The sequence below is a fragment of the Stegostoma tigrinum genome, chromosome 31 (assembly GCF_030684315.1).
Source record: "Stegostoma tigrinum isolate sSteTig4 chromosome 31, sSteTig4.hap1, whole genome shotgun sequence".
Classification (NCBI taxonomy): domain Eukaryota; kingdom Metazoa; phylum Chordata; class Chondrichthyes; order Orectolobiformes; family Stegostomatidae; genus Stegostoma; species Stegostoma tigrinum.
Window position 1 is genome coordinate 7,576,411 of NC_081384.1, and position 23,187 is coordinate 7,599,597.

Genomic DNA, 23,187 nt, shown 5'->3' on the forward strand with positions numbered 1-23,187 from the left:
TCAGGCTTACTCGTCCTGGCAACTTCCTAGGGATATTCCCACATGGCCCTGCTCTGAGAGGACACAAATTGACAGTGACAGATTTCCTCACTGGAACCATTTCTGAATGCACTACCCTCAGACTGCACTTGGCGTCTCACTTTCTGCACTATTCTTCCGTCTTCATTCTCTTTCTGTGACACTGCTGTAATCTGAGAAATCGAGCCCTGTTTGGAAGGCAGTATACATCGGGGTCCTCTCAGCTTCCTTTTCAGTCTGTTTCGCAATGCTGGACATCTTCCTGCTGATGTTTTTCGCCATTGTGAGTTTAGTGATTCTGTCCTACATCATCTATGTTCTGTAAGGAGAAGGAAGCAGCAGCCGGACCAGCAATAACCAGGGGCTTTCAGAAAGCTGCAAGGCGGAGCCTGTTGGAATCATGAGAGATGGCTGGCATTGCGTTTTTCCTCAGGTTTGCACACGGCATTATTCCTAAAAGCAATCATTTCTGCAATTTTTTAAAAAACATCTTCCACCGGGTGGGTGCAAAGAAAAGAATCTGGATTTGCAATTCCATTCAGTCGAGTTGCAAATTTCTAAAACAAAAAATCCTATAGCTTACGTCTCTTTTTTTTAGATTGAGTTTTGTTTATTTAGATTTTACCTGAAAGACTGTCACCGGGTCTCTCTTCGTCCCATGTTTTGTTGAGATATGGGTTTCACCTGGAAATGCCAATCGACGGTTGTTTATGGAAATAATTAACAACGCAGAGCTGTTGTCGGGTCGAATGGTACTGTGTCGGTCCCGGTCTAATCTGTAGCTGAGAGGTTGGATTCGAAACCTAACGCATTAAATAGTTTGGAAAATGTCTTATGGATTAAATAAAAGCGACTAGCCTGCCCTGGAATCTCATTGCCATTAATCCCCAGCTGTCCTGTTCCAGGAGGTACATCTGGCCAATTCATTTTTCTGTCTCAAGTACATCTTTGGACTTTGCACACGTGATGGACCCCTGCTACTTACTGTTTCTTTCAAACCACCAACTTTGCCTCGTCCCCCTTAACCCTTCTGTTAACTGCTTTACTTATTTCTATTTATAAATGGATGTGTGTGTCATTGGGAATTTTGACTTTCATTGCCCACCCCTACTTTCCTAGAGTCAGCCACATTGCTGTTGCCACAGATAGGCCAGACCACGTAAGGGCAGCCAATTTCCTTCATATTGATGAACGAGCTTGTGTGTAACATCAATCTGCAGATGGGTTGCCATACACATTTAGTTCCAGGTTTTAGTTTAAACTCGACTATCTGCCGTGGTGGGATTCAAACCCATATCTCCAGAACCTTAGCTTCTGGATGACGAGTCCGAAGTCATTGCCATGATGCTGTGGCCTGGCCGTGTTAGCGTTTAGTGCCAGCTTATGGCTTTCCTCTGTTGAAAGATTCTCAGCTGAAGTCTCAGTCCTGAGTCTGAAGCACAAAACCCAGGGGCAGGTCTCAATTTCTAATGGGACTTGGTGTTATGATTTGTTTAATTAGTATCCCATGAAGTGCCTTGAGATATTTAAAGGTGCTTTATAAAAGCAAATGTTTGCTTTAATGATGGCTCCACATTCAACAGCCCCTTGACATCCACTTGACTCACAGAGATAAGGGTTGCACTTGGCAGACCACAGTCACCTGCAGGACTGAATCCCACTTGTGAATTCGATAAATGCAAGTGGTTTCATCAGTTATAGAACAGAAAGAACAAAGAAAATTGCAGCACAGGAACAGGCCCTTCAGCTCTTCAAGCCTGCACCAATCCAGATCCTCTATCTAAATCTGTTGCCTATTTTACAAGGATCTGAATCCCTCTGCTCCCTGCCCATTCATGTACCTGTCTAGATACATCTTAAATGATGCTATCATGCCCACCTCTACCACCTCCGCTGGCAACGTGTTCCAGGCACCCACCGCCCTCTGCAAAAAGAACTTTCCACACATATCTCCCTTAAACTTTCCCCCCCTCACCTTGAAATCGTGACCCCCTAGTAATTGAGTCCCCGACTCTGGGGGGGGGGGGGAAAGCTTCTTGCTATCCACCCTGTCTATACCTCTCATGATTTTGCAGACCTCAATCAGGTTCCCCCCTCAACCTCTGTTTTTCTAATGTAGATGATTCTAATCTACCCAACCTGTCTTCATAGCTGGCACCTTCCATGTATGGATATTTTACTTGAAGAATTTTAAGATCAAATATTAATTGGCTATCTTGCCCCCCCGCTGACCCTGCAGGGCAAACCTGATGGATAAACTGCAAAGATTAATATGTCTACTGTAGCAGCATCGTGGCTAGTGGTTAGCCCTGCTGACTTACAGCAGCAGGGACCCGGGTTTGATTCCACCATCAAGTGACCGTCTGTGTACATGAGTTTGCCTCGGTTTCCTCCCATAGTCCAAAGATGTGCAGCTTAGGTGGGTTGGTTATGCTAAATTGCCCCATGGTGTCCAGGGATGTGTAGGTTAGGTGCCTCAGCCATGGGAAGTGCAGGGTGATGGGTTGGGTCTGGGAGGGATACTCTTTGGAGGGTCATTGTAGACTTGATGGGCCACATGGCTTGCTCCCACACTATAGGGATTCTATACTGTTTTCTCTTAGGACCATAATGGAGTGTTCCAGTAGTAGTTGCATATACTTTACGCAATTGCCTTTGTGCTTTTTGACATGCAACAAAACTTTTCTTCTTCCAGTTGGCCCACAGCAGTGATGGGGGATCCCCATATTGGACTTTAAGCCCGTTTTCCTTGGATTCATCTCCTCAATGGGACAGTGTAGAATCCGAATGAACAGAGGCAACTGCTGAGCTACGTCGACTCACCATCATGAAGATTATAGAACATCGAACATAGAACATTACAGCACAGTACAGGCCCTTCGGCCCTCGATGTTGTGCCAACCTGTCATACCGATCTCAAGCCCATCTAACCTACACTATTCCATGTATGTCCATATGCTTGTCCAATGACGATGATTGATAGGTACCTAGAGTTTTCCTGAAACAAATACCATCCATCCTAGTTTTGTTTCCAGGAGATCTCAAGATGTTGGCAGATGAACACTCCTGGCCATTGTGTTGGACCATGCCTTCTGATGGGAAATTAAAACTGTTGAAATATGGAACCATGTATCTCTCTCTTGGGTTGGTCAGCTGTGTATTCCGACAGTAGATTAGGAAGTGATGTCTGTTCAGTTCAGGGTGGTTTTCAGATACTTCACATTGCACATTTGTAGACATGACTCAGCATCTTCAAACCTGCATTAATTGTGTATACACTAGGTATCATGCTGTGGCCTGACTGTTCGCAAAGAGAAAGTTAGATTAATATACCCACAAGTAGACAGCGAATCTGTTGTACTTTATTCTTGTTTATCAATTAATTCAGTATTGAGACTATGAAGATATTTTGAAGCAAAAGCAGAATATTGCAAATGCTGGATATGTAAAATAGGATTGTGCAATAAGAAAGAAACAGAGTTAGCTTTTCATGTTGTGTTCACCTTTCATCACAACTGGAAGGTTATGAATGACAGGTGGAGGGCAGGAATGATGAAGTGATAAGGGAGCAAACGGCAAATGGAAAAAGTGAAGAAACAAAAGATGGTGCATGGGATGCATATAATGTAGGGCCCTTTGCACAATTTGTTATATTTCGCTGCAACCACACACACGCTGTCTGCATTCAAACCTACTCCTGTTAGTGAAATCTCTTCCCCTGCACCCTACTGTTCTGCTTTGGTTTTGGAACTTGGTAAATATATGCTTATTTTGAAGTAACTCATACATAATATTGTTAAGAATTTAAACTTCATTATCTGTCATGGTAGGATTTGAACCCACAGCACTAGCCTGTAATTCTAGATTACAAGTCCAGCGGTATTAGCGCTGTGCCATGATCTCGCTCTATTATATCTGGTGCCAGCTTCCAATTGAATTGTGCTATTGGTTTGGGACAGTGCTTCATATTGAAACTAATTGAAAACAATAGCTCAAACACTGCAAATGTGGCCCAGCTACCCAGCACTCAGACCCTCGCTTTGATTACCTGGTGGAGCAGACTAGCAACAAAATTTAAACGCAGTGCTAAATAAAACTGAGCTATTGTGGAAATCAGTGAGAGAGCTGAGACATTGGTTTTCAATCACAAAAGTGCAGAAGGTGGCCATTTGGCCCATTGCGCCTGCACAAGCTCATTAAATGAGCATCCCCATTACCTAGTGCCAATCTCCTGCTTTTCCCCCATAAACGTGCACATTATTTTTAACCAAATTGGGCTTCTAAGCAATCTACAGATTTCTGCAGTTATCAAGTTATGTATCAACCTAGCCTTGCGAAGTAAATAGAAATTGTAGCTGGAATTAAATGCCCTCCTGTATGGCAAGATTAATAGCGAAGTAGCAAGTAATTGATTAGGAGGATGGTGCGTAGGTGCCTCACTGCCCTGGTTAAGTTTTTGGTGAATTCTGTCTCAGTGCTAATTGAGACCCTTAAGTGGGCAATTAACTCCCATTTAAGAGCTTTATTCCCATACCGCTGGTAATGTAATTTTGGGATAGTTTGCTAGCATTAGAGGAATCTTAATGTGTAGAGGCTTTTATCTTAACTGCAACGGAGTTTATTGCTTGTAAGAAATCAACAATAAATTACACTCGTAAGATAGACATTCTCACCAAAACTGTGAGCTGACCTAATACGATAGGTCTTAATATCATGTTCTTATTTCATTCAATATTTCTACCACCAGGAAAAACACCCATGTGACCAGGGAACCAGTAACAAGCAGAGCCTGGTAGAGGCAATGTTTCCATGAAAAAAGTGAAGGGGAGGGCAGGGATTAAATTAAAATAAAGCAGTACATCCCCTTCAGTGTCCACCTGTCACTGAAGGCATTGATGGTCACTGTGTGCTCCCTCTCTAAGGACACCCGGGCTTGAACGTAGTCACTGATGCCATTGTTGTTCCTAGTGGTTCTGCCTTATCCTCACCCAACTCAGTAAAACAAATCTCTCCTCCCCCCACTGCATCCCAAAACCATCCCGGCTCATCACCTCCCCCCACTGCATCCCAAAACCAGCGCGGTCCCTGCCTCCCTAACCTGTTCTTCCTCTCACCTATCCCCTCCTCCCACCCCAAGCCGCACCTCCATTTCCTACCTACTACCTCATCCCACCTCCTTGACCTGTCCATCTTCCCTGGACTGACCTATCCCCTCCCTACCTCCCCACCTATACTCTCCTCTCCACCTATCTTCTTTACTCTCCATCTTCGGTCCGCCTCCCCCTCTCTCCCTATTTATTCCAGAACCCCCACCCCATCTCCCTCTCTGATGAAGGGTCTAGGCCTGAAACGTCAGCTTTTGTGCTCCTGAGATGCTGCTTGGCCTGCTGTGTTTATCCAGCTCCACACTTTGTTATCTTGGATTCTCTAACATCTGCAGTTCCCATGATCTCAGTAAAACATTGTCAGGTTGTATGCAGCCTTCAACATTAACCTTTTCAGAACCATTGCTTTATTCCACATGAACCCCCCTCCCCCCATCAAGCTTTTACCCCACAGTTAATATTTAGATAATCATATATATATGGGTACATTGACACAGCCCTGCCTCCCCCTGACATAATATAGTCTGGATGTTTTGCAATTCTTCTAGAACAGAGGGCCTCTGGTTGGCCTCTGTTGATCTTGATTCGGTCCTTGACTCTGTGTGGTCTGTTAAAGTTTCCCTACCCTGGAGGACTTTCCTTCTCTTGGAAGGACATCCTTCTAGACCAGGTGGTCTGTTAGCTTGTCAGGTGACCCTTCATCTCCTGAACCACAATCATTTGGTTGCCCCCTAACATCATCTGAGGGACCTTTAACCTCATTAGTTCACTTCATGTAAACCAGCTGCTTGGTGGAAATGGACACTTCTACATGACAGTGTCCTGGATCTCTGTGACTGGTAGTATTTTCTAGACCGTACCCTGAATCTGTGGATGTCAGTTATCCCATCTTGGAGATGACTTCCATGGAATTATATGCAGCTCATCTTCAATCTGTGCAAACAAATCTTTATCAATTTGCTGACACATCTGCGTTGAAGTGTGTCATTTCCACTTTGCAGCATATAGATTAAGTTGCTTATCTTCAGTCTTCTGTGGTTCTTTCACTAATTAACCAAACATTTACATCCTCAGTCATGCTATTGAGGATACTGATGATGTAGCTCTGTCATTAATATTGATAATTCTTCTTTGGAAGATAAGGAATTGAAATATTTCCTTTGAACTTGTGTCATTTCACCACTGACATCAAATTCAAATCTTCTGTTCTAGTTGGTTCACCAGGGTTTGCTTGTCCCTGGAAGATTTCAGTTAAAGAATTATCATTGAGCTCAGTGGGTCATGCTGCTAATGTTTTTTTCCCCCTTGTTTGCATTTTCTCACAAACTTTGCTGCTTTTTGTTATTGGAATCCAGTTCCGTGATTATAAGAATGGAAAACATTTCTGCCAGCCCTCTCTATTTGCATATTTCTATTCTGTTAACAGTATGAATGTGCCATATTAGTCATTTTATTGGTTCTGACTTCAACTTGGGTTCTGCCATAGGCCCAAAACATACAGTAAAATCTCCAGCAGATGTTCAACAACCCTGTATTCATGAACCAGCTGTTCTACCATAGAGACAAACATGTGAATTAGGAACAGAAGTAGTTCATTCAGCATCTTGACCCTGCTGTCCATCACAGTTGTGGTCTGCTTGTGTTTTGAATCCTCTGAGCATGGACAGACTTGGCATAACCTGATCTCTCTTGCCCTGGTTTGCAATTCATTGAATTGAATCATTTGTTGTCACGTGTATTCAATATAAAATACAAGTGTGTACAGTCACCGTGCATTGGTGCCATTAGTTTAGAATAAAATAAAGATAACTTAAAGAGAGTCCAACTTTTCCTTCCCTGCTGCTACAGTCCCGCTCTGGGCTATGCCAGACCCCACCTTGCTGCTGCCAGAGTCCTGCTCAGGGTTTCCAGCCCACGCCATCCCACCACCAGGGGCCCACGCCATGCGGAAGTGAGTGCCCCACTCCAGGCTTCCCAGGGCAATCGACCGACTCTGTAACCACGCTGCCTGTGAAGGTGCCACCGCTCCGGATCCCATCGAAGCTTCTGAAGAGCTGTCTTCATCAGGTAGGTTGAGAAAAAAGAAGGGGAAGAAGGAAAGAGGAAAAAGAAAGAAAAGCGGACAAAGAGGATGAGCCTGGGCACGAGAGCCCGGATGCTGTATACTCCACCACCGCCTTTATAACCAGTTGTAATGCTGCCACTTCAAGAAGGTTGAGACCAACAATTGCATGCACGTCCAAGAGTGACATTCCTTCATTATGAATTATGTGCACATTTACTACCTTCTTACATCTGTTGGATTGCAGTGTTGCCTATAGCAATTCTTTAATCTGGAGTGCAGTTTCACTGTACTATGTAGTTACATCTGTGTTGGCTGGAACCTCTATTTCTTCACCCATGGTGACCAGTCTGATAAGACAGCAACATTTGCCCCTGTGTCTAACTTGAAGTTAATGAGATCTCCTTTGGTAGGTCAAACATGAGTTGTTTGGATCACCAGTTTCCCCAAGAATGCTTTGGTTATCTTTTCTAATGTTCGTGACTTTACTGCATTAACGTCTTTGTGTGTGTGTGTGTGTGTGTGTGTGTGTGTGTGTGTGTGAGAGAGAGAGAAGAAATTCTGCCACTCTCCTGTGATTAATTTGTCCTTTTCCTCTTAGAATTTGTCTTAGTTTTTCCTTGTTTCTGTTTCCAGCATAATCTGAACTGCTTTCTCCAAAGTTAGATCTTCTTTGGTCAATTCTGTGTCTTAAGAATTCTGATTTCAAAGCTCCATAGTTACATTTTATCACTAATCTGCAGAGATCATTAATGCAGTTATCCATGGATTCTACTGAATGCTGAACCCTACTGTTAAATATTGTTGTTTCAAGAATTTCATGTTTTCATATTTTAAACTGTCATTGAAAGTCTGTAGAACTTCATCAAAAGGATCTGGGACTTGTTTTGAGCAGGTTTAACATAGAATAAAACATACAACACAGAAACAGACCCTTTGGTCCAACTTGTCCATGCCAACCAGACATCCCAATCTGACCTTATCCCATCTGCCAGCATTTGGCCCATGTCCCCCAAGTCCTTCCTATTCACATGTCCATCCAGATGCCTTTTAAATGCTGTAATTGTAAACATTGTCACCACTTCTTTTGGCAGCTCTCTCCATACACACACTGCTCTCTGTGTGAAAACGGTTGCCCCTCAGACTCCACTTAAATCTTTCCCCTCTCACCTTAAACCTATGCCCTCTGGGTTTGGACTCTCCTACTGTCAGAAAATCATCAGCTGTGTAGGTTCCGTTGAATACAATAGTGCATTTCTTTGTTCAGCTTGTGATTTTGTGTGTAGCTTGAAAGCAATTCTGTACAATAGAGCCATTTTCTTAGAAAAATCCAATCCTGCTATAATGTAGGAAGTGATGCAACCAATTTAGACGCAGCAAGGTTCCACCAAGAACAACAAGATATTGTTATTAATAACTGAAACCAGAAATAAAATGGGGTGGATAAATTGGTCACTGAGGAAATGGGCTTGCACCACACTTTTCCTTTTTCTTTTCATTTTAAGCATGCATGATTTTATTTTATAAAGACTTTGTTGGTAAGTATTGAACTCTTCCTGAAGTACAATTCCAGTCTGTTCTATGTTACCCTAGCCATTCTGTTGAATAAGGGCATTGAGAGTTATGGGGCTAAGATGGGGAAATTATAAAGAATGTACAGGTCAGAAACTCACCCAATCTATGTTTATATCCCCTCCATCCCTCTTTGTCTGATCCTATTCACATATCCTCTATTCCTTTCTAACTCATGCTTCAGCTTCTCCTGAAATGCATCAATGTTAATTGACTCAACTGAGGCATATGACTGTCAGTCCCATTGTCTTGGCCACCCACTGGACAAAGAGGTTTCTGCCCAACACTTACTGGAATTATCCCGGTCTGTCCTGTTGTAGCTACTTGTTTTGGTCTGCCCCATATGTGCATTTTGTGGCTTTCGGTGAATTTGAGAGACAGCTCAACATGAGTTAGCTGTTTAAAGGGACCAATCGCTGGGAGTGAGGGTGAATAGTCTAACTCTCAGTGACCACAGGAGCCTGAAAAGTGAATGGCAGCTGGCTGTTTGACCATAGAAGGTAACACAGTGAAGATCCAACCTGTTTCAATTTGCTTGTCGTGGTACACCTTACACAGGGATGACTAACTGGTGATTGGCAGTAAGTGCCAGGGTGGGTTTTTATTTGCTTAAACCCTGTCTGAGCAACCGTGTACCTGGAAGGTACCACATGCACTTCACTGGTGTTGGCAATGCTCACTGTCATTTTTTTCTCAGGACGTCCCATGGCATTGCACATCTGATAGATTACTTTTAAAATGTGGTCATTGTCCTCCACGTGTAAACATCAAATAACAAAATCAACTTGTATTTATATAGTACCTTGTAATCTATTAAAAGATCCCAAGTTGTAACTCACAAACAATTACACTGAACCACATAAAATGTTACGAGGGCAGCTGGCCAAAATCATTGTCGATGAATTGGTCTTTAAGTAGCATCTTAAGGATGAGAGATAGTAACTCAATATCAATTGCTTTTCTGTATGGAGGTAATCTCCTATAAACAAATGGACTGAATCTATGGCTTTTATGTTAGAAAGTGAATGCTTATCATGTGTAACTGTAAATAAATGTTTATAAAAGTGTGCAAAGATTGGCTCCAGTTCTATTCTGCATTTAACATGCAGAACGTTATATGAGAAGAGGGTACAGGTTTAGAAAGAGAATTCCAGATGAACCCAAGCAAACTGAAGGGACACCAGCAAAGGTGGAGGAATTAAATTCAAGGACTTGAGGCTCGAGAGTCCAGAACTGGATTGGCACACAGACCTGACATAGTTGCAGGGCTGAAGTAAACTTCGCATGGTGAGGAAGAGATTACAACCAGAGGGAGACACATTCCAAGTGAGTATATGGTCTGGGAATTTGGAGGTAGCATGGGAATAGAACTGGTAAACCTTTCTTTTCTTTCTTCATTTTAAAAGTTTAAAATTCAGTTGTCTAGTGAAAAGTTTAAAAAGGTAGCTGACTGAGGGACAGTATTTGTAAGTCACCTGGAGTCTGAATAGAAACATAATACTAATGATAGAAATATAGATCAATTACTACTTCCTTTCTCTTTTGTCCTCTTGAATGGTTCCTTGTACCACGGTTCTACAGCAAGGTTGCTCATCCTCCCTACAAACCCCACTCTCACCCACACAAGGAGCAAGAATCTCAAACCTGCCAGACAAGCTCAAGTAGTAAGACAGAAGATAGGAGCAAGAGGAGGCTATTTGGCCCTTCGATCCGACTCCACCATTCATCACAAACATGGCTGATCGTCTAACTCAATAGCCTAATCCTGCTTTCTCCCAAGTACCTTTGATTCATTCCCCCAAGTGCTATATCTGGTTGCCTCTTGACTACATTCAAGGGGCCTTAAAAGGTATTAATTATTGATGAAGCTTAACAAGTGTGAGTCAGCTCAGCTCTATTTGAGAACATGTGCTCTCAGCAGGCTCTATCAATAAGCTTCAGGAAGAAGGGATCATATCCAGAGTGAGCCACAGCCTGTGGGAGTATGGAGTTTGGGGAATTTGGAGTCAATGGGGGAATTTGGTGCAGTGGGGAAGAGGTGCTTTTTGCTGACTTTGTTTTGGTTCAAAGATTGTAAGTTTCTTTTTGCAACAGGATAAATTGAAACCCAGAATTAGCACAAAAGAGTGGCCCAATACAGGTAAACTGTAAGTTCATTGGTTGGTGAGAGCTACTAATTTGAATATCTATTGCAGAATGAAAGTAAACAGGAGACATAGAACATAGAACAATACAGCGCAGAACAGGCCCTTCGGCCCTTGATGTTGCGCCAACCTGTGAACTAATCTAAGCCCCTCCCCCTACACTATCCCATCATCATCCATATGCTTATCCAAGGACTGTTTAAATGCCCCTAATGTGGCTGAGTTAACTACATCGACAGGCAGGGCGTTCCAGGCCCTTACCACTCTGAGTAAAGAACCTGCCTCTGACATCTGTCTTGAATCTATCACCCCTCAATTTGTAGCTCTGCCCCCTTTGTACAAGCTGAGGTCATCATCCTCGGAAAAAGACTCTCACTGTCCACCCTGTCTAATCCTCTGATCATCTTGTATTTAACAAGTGTGAGTCAGCTCAGCTCTATTTGAGAACATGTGCTCTCAGCAGGCTCTATCAATAAGCTTCAGGAAGAAGGGATCATTTGTATGTACTTGTATTAAATCCCCTCTTAGCCTCCTTCTCTCCAATGAGAACAGACCCAAGTCCCTCAGCCTTTCCTCATAAGACCTTCGCTCCAGATCAGGCAACATCCTGGTAAATCTCCTCTGCACCTTTTCCAATGCTTCCACATCCTTCCTGTAATGGGGCGACCAGAACTGCACGCAACATTCCAAATGAGGCCGCACTAGCGTTTTGTACAGTTGCAGCATGACATCAGGGCTCCAGAACTCAATCCCTCTACCAATAAAACCTGACACACTGTAAGCCTTCTTAACAGCACTATCAACCTGGGTGGCAACTTTCAGGGATCTATGTACATGGACACCAAGATCCCTCTGCACATCCACGCTACCAAGTATCTTTCCATTGACCCGGTATTCTGCCTTCCTATTATTCCTCCCAAAGTGAATCACCTCACATTTATCCGTATTAAACTCCATTTGCCACCTTTTGGCCCAATTCTGCAATTTATCCAAGTCTCCCTGCAACATTATTCCACACTGTCCACAACTCCACCGACTTTAGTGTCATCTGCAAACTTACTAACCCATCCACCTATGCCTGCGTCCAAGTCAGTTATAAAAATGACAAACAGCAGTGGTCCCAAAACTGATCCTTGAGGCACACCACTCTGACTCCAGGCTGAATATTTTCCATCAACCACCACTTGTTGCCTCCTTACAGAATGCCAGTTTCTAATCCAAACTGCTAAATCTCCCTCAATCCCGTGCCTCTCCATTTTCTCTAATAGCCTACCATGTGGAATCTTATCAAAAGCTTTACTGAAGTCCATGTACACCACGTCAACTGCCCTTCCCTCATCCACATGCTTGGTCACCTTCTCAGAAAACTCAATGAGATTTGTGAGACATGACCTGCCCTTGACGAGTCCATGTTGACTATCTTCAATCAAATTGTTGCTTGCTAGAAGATTATAAATCCTATCTCTAATAATCCTTTCCAAAACTTTTCCTACAACAGATGTAGGCTGACAGGTCTATAATTACCTGGGTCATCTCTGCTGCCCTTCTTGAACAAGGGCACAACATTTGCAATCCTCTAGTCCTCTGGTACTAAACCTGTAGACAACGAGGACTCAAAGATCAAGGCCAAAGGCTCCGTCACCTCCTCCCTAGCTTCACAGAGAAACCTCGGAAAATCCCATCTGGCCGAGGGGATTTATCTACCTTCACACCTTCTAGAATTGATAATACCTCCTCCTTACTAACCTTAATCCTTTCAATTCTAGTAGCCCGTAACTCAGTCATCTCCTCTACAATATTCTCCTGTTCCTCAGTGAAAACAGATGAGAAATAATCATTTAGCACCTCTCCAATCTCCACAGGGTCCACACACAACTTCCCACTTCTGTCTTTGACTAGCCCTATTCCTACCTTAGTCATCCTCTTATTCCTCACATACCTATAGAAAGCTTTAGGGTTCTCCTTTATTCGACCTGCTAATGTCTGCACATGTCCCCTCCTTGTTCTTCTCAACTCTCTGTTTAAATCCTTCCGAGCTAACCTGTAACTCTCCATCGCCTCATCTGAACCATCTCGTCTCATCGTCACATAAGCCTCCCTCTTCTGCTTAACAAGAGATACAATTTCTTTAGTAAACCACGGTTCCCTTACCTTATCAATTCCTCCCTGTCTGACAGGGACATACCTATCAAGGACACGCAATATCTGTTCCTTAAACCAGCTCCACATTTCGATTGACCCCATCCCCTGCATTTTGCTAACCCATTCTATGCCTCCTAAGCCTTGCCTAATTGCATTATAATTGCCCTTCCCCCATCTGTAACTGTTGTCCTGTGGCATGTTCCTATCCCTTTCCATCGCTAAAGTAAACGTAACCGAATTATGGTCACTCTCGCCAAAGTGCTCACCTACCACCAAATCAAACACCTGGCCTGGTGTTTACATATTTACATGCTACAAATTAAATGACCAGTATGACAATTTTAAAAATCAAGAACTGCGTAAGTAATATAGAGACGGTGTGCTAACCAATATGTTGCATTTGCAGGACCTCTTTGTGGTTCATAGAATTGTAGAACCCCTACAGTGCAGAAACAGGCCCTTCAGCCCAACAAGTCCACACTGACCTGCAGAGCATCCCAGCCAGACCCATCCCCCTGTTACCCACCTAATCTACACCTCCCTAAACACTATGGGCAATTTCACATGACCAATCCACCTAACCCACACAACTTTGGACTGTGGGAGGAGCACCCAGAGGAAACCCACACAGACATTGGGAAGAATGTGCAAACTCCACACAGACAGTCACCCGAGGGTGGAATCAAACCCAGGCCCCTGGTGCTGTGATGCGGCAGTGCTAATCACTGAGCCACCACGCTGCTCATTGGTTGTTTGAGGAACTCCAGCTCAGAGCTGATGAGCTGGAGTCTGAGCTCTGAACATTGCGACACATCAGGGAGGGGGGAGAGTTACCTGGACACAATGTTTAAGGAGGCATTCACACCCCTTAGAGTAACTACTTTAAATTTGGTCCGGGACAGCATGGTGTGACTACAAATAAGGTAGAGGGATTCACAAGGTAGTGCTTAAGGAATCTGAGCCCTTGAGCTTGTCTGGCAGGTTTGAGATTCTTGCTCTCTGTGTGGGTGAGAGTGGAGTTTGTAGGGAGGATGAGCAAACTTGCTGTAGCGCTGTGGTATAGGGAACCATTCATGAGGGAGGTCAAAAGAGAAATGTAGTAGTAATCAGGGAAAGTATAGGCCAGGGAATAGATTGTCCACAGAGAAGGCTATGTCGAGAGTGCTGAAGGCTGTGTTACGTGGCAGGTTCAGGATATTGCATCTAGGCTACTGAGGGACTTGGAGTGGGAGGGGAAAGACCTACTTGTCATGGTCCACATCGATATCAATGAGAGAAGGAAGTGGTTCAGCTGAGGGAATATGAACAGCTCGGTGCTAAATTTAAAAAAAAGCAGAACCATAAAGTTTCTGGATTACTACCCGAGCCATGAGCAAATTGACACAAGGTCAACAAGACAAAAGGGGTAAAAAGTGTGGCTCAAAGATCAGTGTGGGAGAAACAGGTTTGGATTCATGGGACCTTGGTGCTAGTCCTGGGAAAGAAGGGAGCTGTTCCCTACCTGAATCATGCTGGGGACCAGAGACCCTGCGAATCATGTAGCCAAGGCTGTGGATAGGGTGTTAAACTTTATAAAGAGGGGAGCAGATGGGTTCAGTTGGAAAATTATGAAAAGGGTAAAGGGGGAGGGGATGAGCTCAGCTGAGATTATTAAAATTTCCAGAACAAGTAATAGAACAGAGAGGATGGAAAGAATCAGGATTCCAACTTCAGGCACGGCAGATAACGGACAACTATAAGAAGCAGGGTAGTCAAAACACAGGGCTGAGTGGTTACACTGAAAATACACGCAATATACAAAAAGTAAATGACACAGATTGAAATTGACAGGTACGATGTTATTGGTGTTGCTATGGAGGGGGAATGGCTGAACCCCTTCAATCATTAAACCAAAACACAAGCCCTAACCTGTTATGATGGGAATAGAGATTCCTTTATAACGCTTAACCCCTAAACACCCAGAGAAGCTCACATTTCCCCTCGCAATCTGTCAACATAATGGTTAAAAGAAAGAAAAATCCCTGATTTCCATTTTACAAATAACAAAAAGCTATTTGTTTAACTCTACCAATGAACAAATTAACAGAATTACTAACAAAGCGAGTATTTCTCTCCAGAGTACTGAATATTTCCTAGCTGGTCTAAATTCTACTTGAATGCTGTTCAAATAGACACAGTCCTTCTTATATAAACTCAGTTAATAAGAAAACAGTAAATTAAAACTTAATCTCTCCAAGTTTGCACAGTTTATGTCTATGTCTTCTCCACTTTGTTTCCACTCTTCTTTCTGTTGCTCATGTCACAAAAGCCTTTCTTCGGATGATTCTGCTGTCTTAGATGTTTTTCTCTTTGATTTCTTCAGCGAGGACTTTGAGCTAAAATGCCGCGGTACTTTTGATGTTTCTTTTCAGAGAGGTCAATAACGTTTATGCGAAAGCCTGTTTTGTATCTCAGATGGTGGACTTGCTTTCGCTGCACCTGAAGTTTGGCTCCTCCGATTTTCCAAATGCCCTCATCTTTATACCCATAATGACACAATAGGATTTCTGATGTAAGATTGGTTTGATGTTGTCAACAACATCAATTTTTAAACTCAATTGATTTTTAATCACTGAGTGCTTGGTTTAAATTTATTGGTTAAATTCAAACTTGTTGCCTTCGTAAAAATGCTGCTTGGCTTTTTGATACAAACATTTTTCATTTTGGGCACTCTCTGTCCACAGTACTTGTAAATGTCCAAGTACAGACAAAGTAAAATGTCTTAAAGGGACCACACACTTCTTCACCCACTATCATTTTTTACCATCCATTCTAACTTCCTGCCTCCCAATTCACAAATACTCAACCCAACTTTGTAACAGTATTAAAGAAATCGGGGAGGGGAACTAAATATCCAAGGATACACATCCTATTGAAAGGTCAGGTAGATGGGTGGGGGGGGGGGTTGACTTCATAGTGAGAAATGAAATTAAATCAATAGCAAGAAATGATATAGAGTTGGAAGGCGTAGAATCTGCGTGGATAGAGCTGAGGAACTGTAAAGGATAAAAGACCCTAATGAGAGTTATGCACGGGTCTCCACGCAGCAGTCAGGATGATAGAAAAGCCATGTAAGAAAGGCACTGTTACAATAATCATGGAGAATTCAATATGCAGGTGGGCTGGAAAAAAAATCAGGTTTGTGGCAGATCTCAACAAGAGGAACTCATGGAATGTCTACAAGCTCTATTTTGGAGCAGCTTCTGGTAGTGCCCACTAGGGATTTGGATCTTGAAACAGAATCTTCAGTCCAACTTGTCCATGCCAACCAGATATCCTAAATTAATCCACTCACAATTGCCAGCGTTTGGCCCATATCTCTCTAAACCCTCCCTAATCATATACCCATCCAGATGCCTTTAGTATTGTAATTATACCAGCCTCCTCCATTTCCTCTGGCAGCTCATTCCAAACACACACCAGCCTCTGTGTGAAAAAGTTGCTCTTCGGGTCCCTTTTAGATCTTTCCCCTCTCACTTTAAATCTATGCCCCTCGAGTTTTGGACTCACCTACCCTGGGGAAAAGCCTTGGGCCACTCAGCCTATCCATGCCCCTCATGATTTTATAAACCTCTGTAAGGTCACCTTGCAGCTTCTGATGCTCCAGGGAAAGTAGCCCCAGTCTATTCAACCTCTCCATATAGCTCAAACCCTCCAACCCTGGCAACATCCTTGTAAATCTTTCCTGGACCACTTCAAGTTTCACAATATCCTTCCTGTGGCAGGGAGACTAGAACTGAACGCATTATTCCAAATGTAGAACAGGCTGTACAGGTCTTCGGGTTTTCTTTCACTCAATCAGCATGACCTCATTGTGCCTTCTCCCTCATATTTGGTTTCTGTTTGCTATTAATACCAATTTTGAAAATCGGGGTCAGTTAGCTGGTGGTCTGGTTCGTGATGCTGAGGTTTAATTCTTGCTCTGCCTAAGGTTAACATGAAGGACTCTCTTTCTCAACTTCTCCCCTCACCCGAGGCACGGCGACCCTCGGGTTAAACCACCACCAGTCAACCCTAATGCAGCCCCATGAGAGTATGGTGGCTTTACATTTACCATTCACATCAAGAAGACTGACATATGTCACTGGCACAGTGTACAACTTAGCTAAAGAGAAAACTCGCTGTTCAACAGCACTAAACTAAATGGAGTTATCAATTGCATTTTTAGAAACTCAACAAGTTTGTTTCCCCTTACATAAGTCGTTTGTCTAATATCAGTTACAAGGAGCCTGACAGAAGCACCAGAGTTTATAGCTAGAGTGAACAGCTTCAACATTAATTTATGTCTGTCCCAGGAAATCTGTAGATGATTTTACCAGATATTTACGAATGCTTGAAAAATCCTTTGATTTAGAAGCCAGGCCTTTGCCACATGTGACCACTTGAGGGCACCACACTCCATGTTTCTTCCACCGCAATACTTCGGAAAAATATTTGAGACTAACTTTGCAATCTCTTCTTTCTCTGAGGTTATTACCCCATCATCGATACGCACCCAGGGCAGGGCAGTTATCGCAGTGGGCTGTTCAGCCCCTCGATACTGCTATGTCTGAAAATTCTCACCCCCACTTTTGTACCCTTTCCCCCCCCCCAACCCCAGATTCTATGTCTGATTATCAATCCATCTATCTTATCTGATCTGTCTGTATAGCTAATTAATTTATCTGTTTTTTAAATCCATCTTTGTTAGCCTAATATTATTCATCTAATCTATCTTGGCCTTAAATATATCCTCCCAGAAGCTGCTCCCCATTTGAGAGCTGGAACAATTAGGATTATCTGCTACCTGTTGCTGGTTGTACAGGACTGATTGGAAACCCACCACCCTCCCCCAAAAAATCTCACCGTGGGAACCATTCTGATTATTCACCCCTCCTTAACACAGTTTGGCAAACTCCCCCGAAACACCATCCCCCTCCTAATTCCTTCTGCATCACTCCATCCCCTCCAGAACCCTTCCTTTCCTTCCCCAATCTCTCTAAAGGGCTAGGGGGAGAGTGCAGGGAAGTGGTGTTGAAATGCCCATCAGCCATGATTTAAATGGCGGAGTGGACTTGATGGGCCGAATGGCCTTACTTCCACTCCTATGTCTTATGGTCTAAAATCACAGAATGCAAGGCTTCGAGATGTCTGACTGGGGAATGCAACATTGCTGCTGGCGGAAATGTAATGGCCCTGAGACTCTTGCATTTGCTTCTAAATGGTAATTTTAAGATTTCTTCACTTTATCCGATCTAGCAAACCTCTTTATTTGTTGATAAAATATGATCAAAACATCCTTCGATCTTGTACACTTGGCAATACATGTCAAGCTGAAGAAACCTTTCCTTGCCAGTGTAGTAACCCTCATCCTGCAGTTGCAGAAAGCTGAGAGTTCGAATTGCACTCCAGCTGCTCAAGCATATAAGCTCAGAAATAGTGGGAACTGCTGATGCTGGGTCTGAGATAACAAGGTGTGGAGCTGGATGAACACAGCAGGCCACGCAGCATCAGAGGAGCAGGAAAGCTGACGTTTCAGGTCTGGACCCTTGCTCAGAAATGTTCACAATGTCATTTCTGAAGAAGGTCCCAGGCCTGAAACATCAGCTTTCCTGCTCCTCTGATGCTGCCTGGCCTGCTGTGTTCATCCAGCTCTACACTTTGTTACCTCCAGCATATAAGCAGTTGTTTCAGTGTGATACTGCTGGGCTGGTTTTTCAGTGAGGTATCAAATCAAGGCGCTGCCTCTTTCTGTGGTAGATGGAAAGGATTGCCTGGCACTGTTTAGAAGAAGAGATTAATGTTCTGAATCAGTTCCTAAACTATATTTGTCCTTCAAGCAACATCACTAAAAGAGATGACCTGATATACAGTAAATGGAAAAGTCCTAGGGAAAATTGATGAACAGAGAGATCTGGGTGTTCAGGTCCATCGTTCCCTGAAGGTGGCAACGCAGGTCAATAGGGTGGCCAAGAAGGCATATGGCATGTTTTCCTTCATTGGGTGGGGTATTGAGTACAAGAGTTGGCAGGTCATGTTACAGTTGTATAAGACTTTAGTTCAGCCACATTTGGAGTACTGCATACAGTTCTGGTTGCCACATTACCAAAAGGATGTGGACACTTTGGAGAGGGTGCAGAGGAGGTTCACCAGGATGTTGCCTGGTATGGAGGGTGCTAGCTATGAATAGAGGTTGTGTAGATTAGGATTATTTTCATTAGAAAGACAGAGATTGAGGGGGAACCTGATTGAGGTCTACAAAATCATGAGGGGTATAGACAGGGTGGATAGCAAGAAGCTTTTTCCCAGAGTGGGGGACTCAATTACTAGGGGTCATGAGTTCAAAGTGAGAGGCGGAAAGTTTAAGGGAGATATGCGAGGAAAGTTCTTTACGCAGAGGGTGGTGGGTGCCTGGAACACGTTGCCAGCGGAGGTGGTAGACGCAGACATGTTAGTGTCTTTTAAGATATATCTGGACAGGTACATGGGTGGGCGGGGAGCAAAGGGACACAGACCCTTAGAAAATAGATGACAGGTTAGACAGAAGCTGGGACTGAAGGTCAATTACTGTTGGTGCTACATACCAGTTTGGGACTGGCTTCATGAGGTAGAATACACATCTAGAAGCAAAATCTGGGAATTTTCTTCCAGCCTGGAGACAGAATCTTGCACAAGCTTGGGGGCAGATTTGAAAATTGACCTCAGTGCTATTAATAGTTGGAACTTTAAGTCTACCAAAACATACCTGTCGATTTTTTGTACTGTTTGGCACTACATTTTGCTGCAAACAGCATTTTTCAAGAACAAAAAACATCAAAAAACAATATTAACATCACCCCTGACAGACTGAAGATCCACTGGGAATATTCCACATTGCTACATCAGATGTGCAGGCAGAAATTGACTTCTTGTGCAAACAAAAACAATGTGCAGAATCTCTCAAAACCTGTTCAATATAGTGATGAGAGGGTAAGCTAATAAATTAGTCTTCTCAGCTGAAATTTGTTCATAAAAATGCATATCCCTGTTGCTTTGATTAGTAGCAAGATAAATTCCTATTGCCAGCTCGATACTCACTGCTCCCATGTCTGGAACAAAACTTCAAAAGTGTCCCCATCCACTTTTGGAAAGATTAGACACCCCTCATTTGTACCCTCTGGCTATCAAATCTTCATTCAGTGAAAACAATTGGGGCGGCACGGTGGCTCAGTGGTTAGCACTACAGCATCACAGGACCGGGGACCCGTGTTCGATTCCAGCTTCGGGCGACTGTCTGTGTGGAGTTTGCACGTTCTCTCCCTGTCTGTGTGGGTTTCCTCCCACAGTCCAAAGATGTGCAGGCTAGGAGGATCAGCCATGCTAAATTGCTCATAGTGTACAGGGGTGTGTGGGTTATAGGGGGATGGGTTTGTTTGGGATGCTCCTAAGGGCAGTGTGGACTTGTTGGGCTGAAGGGCCTATTTCCACACTGTAGGGAATCTAATCTAATCTTTACTTACACCTTTAAGACCTTCCTAATTTGGAATACTTCCATCAAATCTCCTCTGAATCTTCTCCTGTCTAAGAGACACATCATAGCTTCTCCAGTCTCTGCAAAATTGGAGCAGGCACCTTAAAGAGGATAAAATGTTACACTGGACCGCAGAGCAATTTTGAGGTATGTCAGAGCGTGCACTGCTCATTGGCATCCAGCAATCTTTGAGGGAGCACTGGCTGGGGTTACCATGAAGGTTCCTCCCTCTCAACCTCTCTCCTCTCCTGAAGGGGTGGTGACCCTCATGTTAAACCATCACCATTTGTCTCTCACTGAGTACTCCTATGGTCCTCAGTGACAATGGTGACTTTACTTCCACATTTACTATACTATGATTGAATGGCATCATGAGATAGAGGTTGACTGCACACAAGTTTTCACTGAACAGCTGTCTCTCAGTGACCCGGGCTAGCGTGTGTTGACTTCAACCTGACATCTTTTACTCCCCCTTCCTTGCTAACATATTCCTACTGGTAGTCCTTTCCAAAGGCAACTCAGGCTAGGCAATAAAAGCTGGCTGGCCAGCGATGCCTACAGATCATGAGTGAATAATGGAAAAGTTCTGCGAAATGTCCAAACCAGAAACATTTCCCCATATCTTCCTCTGTGCTGATACTGACTAACCTGCTAAATATTTCCAGGAGTAACGGTTTGTATTTCCAATTTCCAGTTGTTTGTCAGTCTCACTCAGACTGACCCCCAGTGGCATCAAGCCAATTTCACCAGGCTCCAAAAGAAGGCTCACCAGACCCGAAGCATTAACTCTGTTTTCTCCTTCACAGATGCTGCCAGACCTGCTGAGCTTTTCCAGCAACTTTGTTTTTGTTCCTGATTTGTGGCATCCGCAGTTCTTTTGGTTTTTATTTTCCAAAAAAAGAACAGGATAGCTGACTGCTCTTGGAAATCTTTCAGCTGAGAGTTGGCCAAGTGAGATTAGACCTCACAGTGATAGTCAGAGCCACTGGGGGAAATATAACTTGCTGTGGTCATCATACAAAATGGAAATTTAATGCAGAAAAAAATTCTAGTGGAAGATTCTGCTCCCCATTGTGTGTTTTTTACTCTATTTAAGACAAATAATCAGTTTTAAGACTATGCAAGTTACATACATAAGATTACAACCAAAAACATTCAATACAGCCCAATGTATCCATGTGTGGAGTTTGCACATTCTCCCCCTGTCTGTGTGGGCTTCCTCCCACAGTCCAAAGATGTGCAGGCTAGGTGAATCAGCCAAGCTAAATTGCCCATAGTGTTCAGGGGTGTGTGGGTTATAGGGGGATGGGTTTGTTTGGGATGCTCCTAAGGGCAGTGTGGACTTGTTGGGCTGAAGGGCCTGTTTCCACACTGTAGGGAATCTAATCTAATCTTTACTTACACCTTTAAGACCTTCCTAATTTGGAATACTTCCATCAAATCTCCTCTGAACCTTCTCTTGTCGAAGAGACACATCATAGCTTCTCCAGTCTCTGCAAAATTGGAGCAGGCACCTTAAAGAGGATAAAATGTTACACTGGACCGCAGAGCAATTTTGAGGTATGACAGAGCGTGCGCTGCTCATTGGCATCCAGCAATCTTGTGTCCCACATGATCTCATTCCATCCACACGATCAGTGTGATCTTTGTTTGCTTTCTGCCTTAAATCCTTATCTAACTTGAGATTATAGAGCCATGGAGTCAATTGACATGGAAACAGACCCTTCAGCCCAATTTCTCCAGGTTTCCTAAACTGAACTAGCCCGATTTGCCTGTGTTTGGCACATATCCCATTAAATCTTTCCTATCCGTGTCCCTGCCCAAATGTCTTAAAAGTGTTATAAAAAGTGTTATAATTGTACCCAACTTCCTCTGGCAGTTCATTCCATTTACGCACTGCACTCTGTGTGTGTGAAAAAGATGCCCCTGAGGTCCCTTTTAAATCTTTCCCCTCTCGCCTTAAACCCCTGGCCCTCTGGTTTTGAACTCCCCTACCCTGGGGAAAAGACCTTTGCTGTTCACTTTCTACCCCTCATGATTTTATAAATCTCTACAAGGTCACCCCTCAACCTTCTATATTCCAGGGCAAAAGTCCCATCCTATCTGATCGTAGGAGGCTAAAGGGGTGGTTGGAAAGTGGAAACTTTTCTCATTACTTACCGTCATAGAGCCACACAGCACAGAAACTGAGATAACAAGAGTCCACAGACAGTATGTTCTGATTAGCGTGAAGGGCAAGGCTGGTAGGTGCAGAGGATACTGGATGACTAGAGAAATTGAGGGTCTGGTCAAGAAGAAGAAGGATACATAGATCATTGATAATAGAATCCCTACAGTGTGGAAACTGGACCTTCAGCCCGACACATCCACACCAACCCTCAGAGCATCCTAGTTGTCCCATCCCCCTATAACCCACCTAAGCTACACATCCCTGAACATATGTCAGGTATAGACAGCTGGGATAAAGTGAATTTCTAGAGGAGTATAAGGGCAGTAGGAGTATACTCAGGAGGGAAATTGGGGGGCAAAAAGGGGACATGAGATAGCTTTGGCAAATAGGGTTGAGGAGGATCAAAAAGACTTTACAACTACAATAAGGGAAAAACAGTAACAAGG

General features: G+C 43.5%; 1 protein-coding gene and 1 long non-coding RNA gene across 2 annotated transcripts in view; one reads left to right on the forward strand and one right to left on the reverse strand.

The window, feature by feature from the left end:
- Positions 1-23,187, reverse strand: part of LOC125466320 (plexin domain-containing protein 1-like) — a 432,462-nt gene that overhangs the window by 62,809 nt on the left and 346,466 nt on the right. The window lies entirely within an intron of this gene.
- Positions 86-4,712, forward strand: LOC125466278 (uncharacterized). The gene is made up of 2 exons (XR_007250423.1): positions 86-451; positions 2,714-4,712. It is a non-coding gene; the product is annotated as an uncharacterized LOC125466278 (long non-coding RNA).